The sequence below is a fragment of the Cervus canadensis genome, chromosome 27 (assembly GCF_019320065.1).
Source record: "Cervus canadensis isolate Bull #8, Minnesota chromosome 27, ASM1932006v1, whole genome shotgun sequence".
Classification (NCBI taxonomy): Eukaryota; Metazoa; Chordata; class Mammalia; order Artiodactyla; family Cervidae; genus Cervus; species Cervus canadensis.
In genome coordinates this window covers 36813593-36825957 of record NC_057412.1, presented here as the reverse complement: position 1 = coordinate 36825957, position 12365 = coordinate 36813593, and the positions used below count along the sequence as shown (strand labels likewise).

Here is a 12365-nt window from a genome sequence, read left to right as displayed (position 1 = left end):
CAGGAAGTTTTAAGAACTGCTGAACAAGGGTAGGGTTTTTGGATAACTTGTGTATATAGTTGCATGTAGAGTTACAGTGATTGTAGACCATGGTAGGATTAGACTAATCCTTGAGGAATTCCCCTGTGAATCAGAGCAATGATGAACACCATGCATGATGCAGTATCATTCAAGGTTATTAAATCAAAGCACTTTCTGACTTTATACTTTAATATTTTCCTACACAAATACTGTATTACAGCAATATTGTTACACAATATTTCCATAGTGATAGGATTACTCATGTTCTTTTGAGTGTAAACATTTCTGTTCTCTGAATTGTTCTTTCCTTTTTTGTCCACCTATCTCTGATACACCCATAGTCCCACTGAGTGATTGTAAGTACAGTCTTTTCCATGGAGGTCTTCCTAAAATTTTATTTTATTTTTAATATAAATTTATTTGTTTTAATTGGAGGCTAACTACTTTACAATATTGTATTGGTTTTGCCATACATTGACTTGAATCCACCATGGGTGTACATATGTTTTCCATCCGAATACCCCTCCCACCTCCCTCCCCATCCCATCCTTCTGGGTCATCCCAGTGCACCAGCCCCGAGCACCCTGTCTCATGCATCGAACCTGGACTGGCGATTCGTTTCACATATGATAATTTACATGTTTCAGTGCCATTCTCCCAAATCATCCCACCCTCGCCCTCTCCCACAGAGTCCAAAAGACTGTTCTAAACATCTGTCTCTTTCACTGTCTCGCATGTAGGGTTATCGTTACCATCTTTCTAAATTCCATATATATGCGTTAGTATACTGTATTGGTGTTTTTCTCTCTGGCTTACTTCACTCTGTATAATAGGCTCTGGTTTCATCCACCTCATTAGAACTGATTCAAATGAATTCTTTTTAATGGCTGAGTAATATTCCATGGTGTATATGTACCACAGCTTTCTTATCCATTCGTCTGCTGATGAACATCTAGGTTGCTTCCATGTCCTGGCTATTGTAAACAGTGCTGCGATGAACATTGGGGTACACGTGTCTCTTTCAGTTCTGGTTTCCTCGGTGTGTATGCCCAGCTGTGGGATTGCTGGGTCATATGGCAGTTCTATTTCCAGTTTTTTAAGAAATCTCCACACTGTTATCCATAGCGGCTGTACTAGTTTGCATTCCCACCAACAGTGTAAGAGGGTTCCCTTTTCTCCACACCCTCTCCAGCATTTATTGCTAGTAGACATTTGGATAGCAGCCATCCTGACTGGTGTGAAATGGTACCTCATTGAGGTTTTGATTTGCATTTCTCTGATAATGAATGATGTGGAGCATCTTTTCATGTGTTTGTTAGCCATCTGTATGTCTTCCTTGGAGAAATGTCTGTTCAGTTCTTTGGCCCATTTTTTGATTGGGTCATTTATTTTTCTGGAATTGAGCTGCAGGAGTTGCTTGTATATTTTTGAGATTTTAGTTTGATTTTTTTTAATGATTTATCAATCTCTCCAAAACTCTCAATATTCTAGAAATGTATAATTTGCTCAAAACTGTTTATCTGAAATATAAAAGTAGACATGAAAGTGCCACAGATGCCAAATTTGAGAACAATGCTTTATATAATGGTTTCAGGTAAGAAATAAGAAATTTTAGAATTAGAATTTCTCCCTTTGTAAGACCTAATGAAGAAATGGGTATTGACAATGATCATGACTGGCTATTAATATCACTGTTAAAAAAAGACAAGTCATGTAATAGCTTCTAATGAAAAAAATAGTATCAAATGTCTACATAAGTGTTTTCCAATAAAAATATAATCCCAGACACATTCTAATTAACACAGTAAATTAAATGGCCACACTTAAAAAGTAAAACAGAATCAATGAATTTAATTTTAATAGCTAAAATCTACCTTCAATAATTTAAAAACTACCTTCAGCAAGGAAAAGTTCCTCAAATATATGAAATAACAAACAGGTTATCTAGTTTAAAAGTACCACTGCCTTAAAAGTACCAATGATTGATTGATTGGTTGATAGATTGATTTAACTTCAGCTGTATTGAAGTATATAAAGTTATAGTATAATTAAAGGGTACATCACAGTGATTATGTGTGTATATATATGTACAGATATATATATATATACATTATGAAATAATTCCTTTCATTTAGTTAGAAGTATCTAGGATTTGAAGTGGCAAGTCTTAAAAAGAGCCAACTTAAAAGTAAATATTTACAAAAACTAAAATCAAGGTATCCTGTCTTATTACATCATGGCAAAGAAAAAGGGAAAAGGTGCAAGTAGTGACAGATTTCTTCTTGCACTCTAAAATCACTGAGGATGGTCACTGCAGCCATGAAATCAGAAGACCTTTGCTTCTCGAAGGAAACCTATGACAAACCTAGACAGTATGTCAAAAAGCAGAGACATTACTCTGCCAACACAGGTCCATATAGTCAAGGCTATGGTCTTCCCAGTGGTCACACACAATTGTGAGAGCTGGACCATACAGAAGGCTGATTGATGAAGAATTGATGCTTTTGAACTGTGGTGCTGGAGAAGATTCCTGAGACTTCCTTGGACAACAAAGAGATCAAACCAGTCAATCTTAAGGGAAATAAACCCTGAATACTCATTGAAAGGACCGATGCTGAAGATGAAACGCCAGTATTTTAGTCATCTGATGTGAACATCTGACTCATTGGAAAAAGTCCCTGATGCTAGGAAAGATTGAGAGCAGAAAGAGAAGGGGCATTAGAGGATGAGATGGCTGGATGGCATCACCAATGCAATGGACATGAACTTGGGCAAACTTCAAGAGATGCTGGGGGACAGAGGGGCTGCAAATGCAGTCCATGGGGTCACAAAGAATCGGACATGACTGGTGACTGAACAACAACAATGTCTAGGATTTGAAGTGGCAAGTCTTGAAAAGATACCCTTTCTGGGAATCAAATTCTGAAAGCAAGGAAATTTCCTTTGATGATAAAGTAAGCAAAATAGAAAAACTTATGGTAATGCTAAACAAACAAACAAACAAAAATGCTGGAAGACACACAGCTGCTCCCTCAATACCAAAATGAACAAGTCACTGTAGAAGCAGACATTGGCTGCACGAACAGAAAATGCTGTTAACTAAGATTCTTCTTGTTCTTCTTCTCAATGTGTCAGCAAATTTGGAAAACTTGGCAGTGGCCACAGGACCGGAAAAGGTTAGTTTTCATTCCAATCCCAAAGAAAGGCAATGCCAAAGAATGCTCAAACTACTGCACAATTGCACTCATCTCACACGCTAGTAAAGTAATGCTCAAAATTCTCCAAGCCAGGCTTCAGCAATACCTGAACCGTGAACTTACAGATGTTCAAGCTGGTATTAGAAAAGGCAGAGGAACCAGAGATCAAATTGCCAACATCCATTGGATCATCAAAAGAGCAAGAGAGTTCCAGAAAAAACATCTATTTTTGCTTTATTGACTATGCCAAAGCCTTGACTGCGTGGATCACCACAAACTGTGGAAAATTCTGAAAGAGATGGGCATACCAGCCAATTTACCTGCTTCTTGAGACATCTGTATGCAGATCAGGAAGCAACCATTAGAATTGGACATGGAACAACAGACTGGTTCCAAATAGGAAAAGGAGTACGCCAAGGCTATATATTGTCACTGTGCTTATTTAACTTATATGCAGAGCACATCATGAGAAACGCTGGGCTGGATGAAGCACAAGCTGAAATCAAGATTGCTGGGAGAAATATCAATAACCTCAGATATGCAGATGACACTACCCTTATGGCAGTAAGAAAAGAACTAAAGAGCTTCTTGATGAAAGTGAAAGAGGAGAGTGGAAAAGTTGGCTTAAAGCTCAACATTCAGAAAATGAAGATCATGGATACCATGGTCCCATTGCTTCATGGCAAATAGATGGGGAAAATCCTGAAAGTTAATATTCCAGTAGTCTAGTCACCAGTTTATCAGCTATGACTTGAACTGTTTGGCTCTCAGTATGGGCTTAGTAGGGTAACTATTATATTAACAAAAGAAACTTTATTTTTCAAAAGAATTTTTATTTTATCAATATAGTATTGAATTGTGTTAAAACTATTTAATATCTTGTCCAAAGTCTCTTATGGAATGATTAATGTAATGAATTTCTCTGAGATTCTAATACTAGAAATATTTTCCATTGAAAAATTAGACTGCCCTTTTATTAGACAATGACCATTTTGTAACAAAATATATCTCTTTCTTACCTTATCTTGTATAAATGCTAGAGCAAAACTTTTGTGCTAAATTTCTTCTAGGTTTTCTGGTACAATAGGCTCCCAACACATCCATCTCTTTCATGTGTTTCAGCATACATTTTAGTCTAATAAACCCAGAGTGCCTACTTTTTTTTTTTTTTGTAGCTTAACTCAACTTCTTATTGGAAGCATTTGTAGCTTTGGTATTGTGATTTATAATAAAAATGTGCATTTAGTTCTTCAAATAACCAAAATATATTTCTTGTATATATCTGATTTTTCCCATAGTTTCTGATTCCCCAAATTTTTGAATTTCCTAGAAGTTGAGAGGTACGAAGGTATTTCTTGCTATTTTAGGTGGCTTTTGGACCCCACCTAAGGAGAGCTGGTTACAAGGAGAATCAACTGTGTAATTAGAAAGTCGGAACTTTCACTTCTGCCCCCTGGCCTTCAAGGTGAGGGGAGAGGTTGGCGTTTGAAACAATTACCAGCTGTCAATTAGTTAATTAATCATCACTATGAATAAAGAATCTGCAAAGTCCCAAGAAGACAGTGTTTTGAACACATGGAGGTTTGAGAGACTGGGGTGCCTGGAGAAGGCCTGGAGGTTCTACCACACCCCTTTCACCACACCCCTTCCACATACTTTGCCCTATGCATCACTTCTCTTGCTTTTCCTGAGTTATATCATTTTATAATAAACCAGTGATCTAGTAAGTAATATGTTCTATGAGCTGTTATTTAATCTACCTCAAGGAGGGTGTCTTTAGAAATTCCAATTTGTAGCTGATGAGCAGCACAAATTACCTGGGCTTTTGATTGGCATCTGAAGGATGCTGAGTCCTTTTGTGGGGCTGAACCCTTTCCCTGTGGAATCTGATTCTGTTTCTGGGTAGGTAGTGTCAACATTTGAATTAAATATTTGGACACTTGACATGATGAATTTCCAATCATTTCTAGAGTTGATGATTAAGCTTTTGACATAGACTGTTTAAGTTATATTCCCAAATTCCTACAAGTGTTATCTAGCCAAACTGAGGTCTGCTACCTTGGGCACAATAAAGCCAATCTCCTGATCCCTGTGTGGTGCAGGGACACACAGCCTTCACTCTAAGGCACCAACAGGAAGTCTTGGACAGCTAGGGCTCAAAAGCCCAGACTACCAGATGAGTTTCAGGAAAGCATTGCTAAAGGCAAGGTGAGGGAAGGGAGTCCCAGAGTATGAGATCAGCTTGTGCATGACTTTCTAATTGGTTGTTGGTGAGGTAACAGGGTGGTTGACATTATCAATTCTTAGGCACCAGTAGGCCCGGAGGCTATGTGCTCCTGGTCATCAAGTAGCTAATATCTTCCATTTAGTGGAGGTTTTAATATCTGTGAAACAACTCAAAAAATGTGCATCAAGTACTACTATCTATGTACTTCAGAGTATGCTGTCCAGGTACTTCAGAAAGGATCTAAAGCAGAGGATATGTTGGGGAGGGAACCCATAGTGTTCTAACCCATAGAGACGCTATCTTGGGAACCCATAGAGTCTTAAACAAGGCTCTGGTAAAATCTGATTTTGATTTCTGGCATCTGAATTGAAATCTTGTATCCTTAACCACTAATGCAGCTTTATAGGTACTGTTAGGCAGATGGAAATTGTATTGAGACTATAGAACAAAGATACTCCCTAAAAAAGAAAGCATAATATGTAATTTTCTATACTTCCTGAAGCACTTTGTTTCAAAGGTAAACGATTTTACCTATTACATTATGTGATAAAGACCCTACATAAAGTTTATTTTAGCTTTAAAACATTTATTGGTTGGTGTTGGGATTTAAACACATGCTTTTGCTAAGATTGTGTCTGCAGTGTTTTGAGACACCTGGCTAATTCAGTAAAATAACTCAAAGAAATTCAAGCTGTATTAGTATACATGCATATATACTATTTTTACACTGATTGAAGTTTTTCAATTTTCAGATAATTGTACTGTGGATGTAGTATCACATCACTCTGCCATTGGGTTTAATGATATTACCACAAAGAACTTAAAATCTGCAGACTTATCTTGCCAGTACCCCATTTCTTAGCATCTTAATATTCATCAAGGTGCTCCAGTTTCTGATCCTCCCTCATCCCATAGGATGAAAGTGAAACAGCTGTTGCCAATTCATAGCATATGGACTTATCTTTTTCATTACAATATATTTCCATCTGAACACATTGGAACCTCTTATAGTGAAGTGTTTTTCTTCATAATCCAAATAACTGGAACACAAAAAGACCTACTAAAAAAGATGCATAATTTGTTAGTTGTATTTCCTTACAATGTTCTGAGTTTTACAAATGCTTAAAATATATAGTAACTACTGTTACATTTTTCCTCGATGTTATAGGGAAGAAAAGTTAACTACATATTTAACATTGCAAAGACATATGTTTGATAGCTGACTTTTGGCATCAAAAAGATTCCCTTCAATATCAATGATTGCTCTATGGAAGTTTGGGGAATATCTACACTAAAAAGACTAAGAAAGGAAATCAATGATAAGTTTTTCATTATAAAAGAATTTTTCTTCAATTTTACTTCATCAAAAACATCATTAGCAATGGAAAAGTAGCAAACTTTTCTTTTTGTCAGATGATTAATGTATTTTTATAATTAATACACTTATTTCAGATTCTCTTTAAATGTGAAATGCAAATCTAATATACTCTTAAATTTTCATTCATTTGAATTTAATCAATTGCTAGTAAATTATATCTTAGTGATTTATAATCTACACACAAATATTGTTTGACATAACCAAACAAATGATAACAAAATCTGCTATTTATGTTGTTTCCAATTAAAGTACTAAATATTATTATTTAATAAATATTTTAAAAATTAATAATATTTGACACCAAAGAAAAACTTCATGGGAACAATCATGTTTGTTTATTTACTGCTATAATCTAAGATCTAGAATAAACTTCAACAACACAAATACTTGCATGATTTGGGAAATTATCAGGAATACCATCAAGGAAAGTTAGATTTTGATTGGAGAATGATAGGCATTGTTTTCTTCAATGCTGACAGCATTTTGCCATTCTAAGTTAAAAAAGAGACCTCTTAATGTATATTTTTATCAACTGTGAAATTTAGTATTTTTAATGCAAATATCTAAAAACATCAAAACATTTTAAAATGAGATAATTTTAATTAGTATGCTTCACTTGAATAATTGAATATTTTCAAAATATTTTGTGAGAGTAATCAATTGTTTATTTCAGTCAGGAAAGTATCATTATTTTTGAGATAGTTACAGTGAAAGATAATGTAAGAGTAATTTGAGTCTTGGCAGTCAGAGAATGAGAAAAAAGTGAATGGAGAATATTTATAGGTAAAAATAAGTTGTCAGTGGAAAAATATAGTGTTCTTTTTTGTAAACAAGCAAAGCTGTTGAAGAAGAAAATTAAACCAAAACTGCCATACCAAGAACAGCAAGCATAGCTTAACTTTCCCTGTTTTAAAAAGTGAATTGTAATCAAGAGCTGACAAACAAATGCTACTACTAAATAGATATTCAATTGATAGAAGAGGAAATTGCACCGGTTCAAATGTTAGCATGTGAGACAGCAACCACCAATGCAAAAGACAGGAGATATGTTTCTTGGAAAGCTAAGGAGCTGCTGCCTGAGAGGAAAGCAAGAATAACCCCTGATGTCTTCTACTTCAGCCAGAAAATGGGAGGATGAAACCATGGATGTAGCTGAGATAAATAGAGATCAGGAAGGAATTATAAATATGTAGTCAAATCTGCTTAGTCACTGCATAGTTTTATATTATTTTCTACTATGTCTATTTTATTAACTTGTTGACATGTATTTTTGCTACTGTAGTTATTCCAAGAAGAAATAAGACTATGTCATATTGGCATGCAGTTTTTTGAAACTAATAACTTAGAGAAAAGTTTAAAAATGAAAATATACAGACTTTAAGTAATTGTATTTTTCAGCTAAAGTAATACTTTGATAATTATAGTAATACTATTATACTAAATAGTATTATCTAAAAATTATATTATTCCAAGTATTATAGGTAGGTGTTTATATGCATATATATGTTTTTGTCTATGACAATAAAAAACTTTCAAATTTTCCAGCTTGGAGAAACAGGCTGTGCATATTAAAGATACAGTTTATATTTTTAATTGAATTCAAATTTATTCCTAAAACTAAATTTGCTAGAGGGGGACAAAGGCTCTAATAGAAGAATGGAACTTGTTACAGAGGTCAGAATTTGCTTTCTAAATCCACTCAACAGACATGTATATTAGATTTGCCCATTGTTAAAATGTATAGGATTCCCATTAAACTTGTCTTTATTTCCATCTCATACACAATCCTCCAACCCATAAATCAAAGGAAAAGGAATAAAGATATAAACAAAGAGAACACTAAAGGAGGCATCATTGAATAGAAGATATCAACATGATTTAAGAAGATGGAACAAACGAGGAGAAATGACTTTTCTAGCAGCATGGAATAATTTGAAATCGACCCGGTTTGATAAAACCAAGTGGATATCTAACACTCATGTTCACTTAAATGACTTTTCAAGTTACTCAAAATAAAGCAAAAATCCTATACAGAACCCAGCCCGGCTTGATCTGCTTCCCATTACATCTCTGACCATGTTGCCAGTCTTCTCCCATGCATTTACTTTACTCCAACCACTGAGGTTCCCCGTGAATCTGACACACACCAGTTAGGCTTCTGCCTCAAAGGCTTGCATTTCCTTGTCTCTCTGAGAGGAAGGATCTCAGAGCATCACCATGGCTAGCCAACTCACTTTCACATGTCCTCTCTTTATTCAAAAGCCACAGAGATTCTCTGAGGCCATTCCGGCTAAAACCTCAACTCCACCTCCATCCCATGTCATCCTTGCATGGTCTGTTTTGTATTCCTGGCAATTATAATTGACCAGTATACTATGCATGTTACTTATTTCTTGTACATATTATTCTTCTCCCATGATACAATGAAGACTACATTAGAGAAAAGTATATGATTCTTATCACGGCTGTAAGTGTCTGAAATACTGTCTAGAACATGGTATAATCTTAATAAAGATGTGATGAATAAAGGATCTTTTTAAATGTAATTGGATACTTGCCTGATGAACATTGAGAGGTATTTTTTTGTTTTGTTTTTAAATATAGAACATTTTGGTTTTATTCTGGTTTTATACAGATAAAATTGACATACAGCACAATGTGTAAGTTTATGTAATATATCACATGATTTGACTGACATATATCATGAATTGATGACCACATTGAGAGTTTTTAAAATATATTTTTCAAAAGTATTATAATACCACAATGTTGAAAATTTCCCAATGCCTTTACTCTTCAAAACTGACTTTGAAAATGCCAACTTCATTTTAGCACTGCCTTCTCTCTACTCTCCACAGACAGAGACACTGAATAGTTTTTAAGGATCTGCATTATCTGTACTGTTATGTCCATCTTCCACAGGAAATTTTGTATTTAAAAGGCTCCAGATCAGTTGATGGAGAAGGAAATGGCAACCCACTCCAGTATTCTTGCCTGGAGAATCCTGTGGACAGAGGAGCCTGGTGGGCTGCTGTCTATGGGGTCACAGAGAGTCAGACATGACTGAAGCGACTTAGCAGCAGAAGCAGCAGCAGATCAGTTGAACACTGGTTAGGGGACATTGAATCAGCATTAGCCCTTCCATTTTTTATTGTTATATTCTGATAAATTATACATAATATGCAAAAAATAACTATTATCTGTCACAGAAAAATTAAACAAATGGTCTATTCATGTAAGCAGAAATTAAAAGATACGTTAACAGTTATCCTTAAGAAGTGTTGTATTAAAGCACTTCACAAAGTAGACAATAAATAGAAAAGCACTAAGATATCCTCCTCCTAACAGTATATACAGACAGAAATTTCCACAGATAAACAATGTGTCTGCTTAAAAATACAAAGAAATTTATAAAGCTGCCAGCATAATTGAGTCCCCAGAAAGAAAATCATAAAAAAAAATGCCTAAGTTACAGGGAAATAAATGAGGAACAAGAAAATCATTATTAAAAATGATTGAGAGAGAAGCCATAATTTTATTGTAAGAATCTTACTACACAAGTATGCTTTTTAAAATCTAATTAACATTCTAAATATATAGGTAGAATATTTCAAGTTGGTTATTATCAGTGTCATTACCAGAAGTTGTCAATTCTGTATATATTAGGCAGTATCTGTTGAAGTGTAGCCACTAGTCAGGGAATTTCAACATTTCTGAGCATTGGTTTACTATACCTTTGAACACACTTAAAGTGATGGTTTTAATGGAAATTTTTTTTTTCATGAAAGATGGTATATAATTCTGGAAGTGTTTTATCTTTGTATGCATGCACGTTCAGACACTTCAGTAGTGTCCGACTCTCTGTGACCCCATGGACCATGGCCAGGCTCCTCTGTCCATGGGATTCTCCAGGCAAGAATACTGGAGTGGGTTGCCATTTCCTTCTCCAGTGATAAAGTATGAAGTGAGTGAAGTGAGTAAAGTGAAGTCACTCAGTCGTGTCCGACTCTTAGCGACCCCATGGACTGTAGCCCCCCAGGCTCCCCTGTCCATGGGATTTTCCAGGCAATACTACTGGAGTGGATTGCCATTGCCTTCTCCGTTTTATCTTTGAGACATTTGATTTCTTCCTTTGGGAATTCAAAACAGGGAGATACAAAGGAGCAGGCAAAAATAAGAAATAGAAAAAAGAAAGAAGGCAGAATGAAAACAAAAATCCAAACCCCTGAACTATCAGCATTCACTATTGATTGACCTACAAATATAAAGAACATGACTAACAAATTTATTTCTCTCAAATTCCTATAATTCCTCTTTATTTTTATTTATTGAGAATTTGAAATAAAAGTAGCTTAACATAGTCACATTATTTTATTGGATTTTTAATTTTTGAGCTGATGAAATATTTCCTCCTATTGCATTTCACTTATCTTGTTTCTGAATATATTATCTATGTTTACTATTCCTTTTATAATCATACATAAACTCTAAGACTTGCTTCTGTGTGAAAGAATGCAAAATAACTCTCTTTACAATATTTTGTTTTTGTCTGCTGCTGCTGCTGCGTCACTTCGGTCGTGTCCGACTCTGTGCGACCCCATAGACGGCAGCCCACCAGGCTCCCCCATCCCTGGGATTCTCCAGGCAAGAACACTGGAGTGGGTTGCCATTTCCTTCTCCATTGCATGAAAGTGAAAAGTGAATGTGAATTTGCTTAGTCGTGTCTGACTCTTAGCGACCCCATGGACTGCAGCCCACCAGGCTTCTCCGTCCACGGGAGTTTCCAGGCAAGAGTACCAGAGTGGGGTGCCATTGCCTTCTCCGATTTTTATCTAACAGTTCACAATTCTAATGGAATGCATTTTGCTTAATATCTCAGAATTTAGATGTGGTGAGATAAATAATCCAAATTTAAAGTATTATAAAAGTGGTCACCTCTGCTTTATTCACTAATGCAATATATTTAAAGTGTGGACTCCTTTATTTTACATGTAATATCTTCTTATTTATTTCAAATACTTAATCATATTCACTAAATTATTTGTTCAAATGATCTAACAATTAAATATATTCTACACTCCTTTTTCTTGCTGCTACAACTAGCAACATGGATATTATTTTTTGGGCAACACATTGAGAATGCCCTAATATGCTTTACATTTTATATTCAGTATTTAGTTCAAAAATTATTTTTTCTACTAAATGCATTGTCCTTCAATAAAGTATATAGTTTTGCTTTTTAAAAATCTTAAGTGATATGATAAAGTATCTATACTTTAAATTATTTTGCAAGAATAGAGATCATATGATTTCTAAAAGTAGGGCTTTGAAGAATACAATCTATACTTTTCCATCAATGCTAGGATAATTGCTTCAAATATAAAGTCATTATAATATTTCTTGATAATGTTAATGTTCTTTTCTATAAAACAATTTTGAGGTCAATAGAGGGTAAATATTTACTAAGGAATTTTAACAGGAGTCATTGTATAAAAAAAAAAATAGACTGTCACAGTAATTATACGGATCTGACAGATTTGAT

General features: G+C 34.9%; 1 long non-coding RNA gene across 1 annotated transcript in view; it reads left to right on the top strand.

Moving 5' to 3' along the window:
• The window catches only part of LOC122428779, a 54542-nt gene extending 45311 nt beyond the window's left edge, over nt 1-9231 (top strand). The window contains exon 4 of the long non-coding RNA XR_006265816.1: nt 8631-9231. This is a non-coding gene — a long non-coding RNA (uncharacterized LOC122428779). The remainder of the gene's footprint in view (nt 1-8630) is intronic.
• Nucleotides 9232-12365: the final 3134 nt, after the last annotated feature.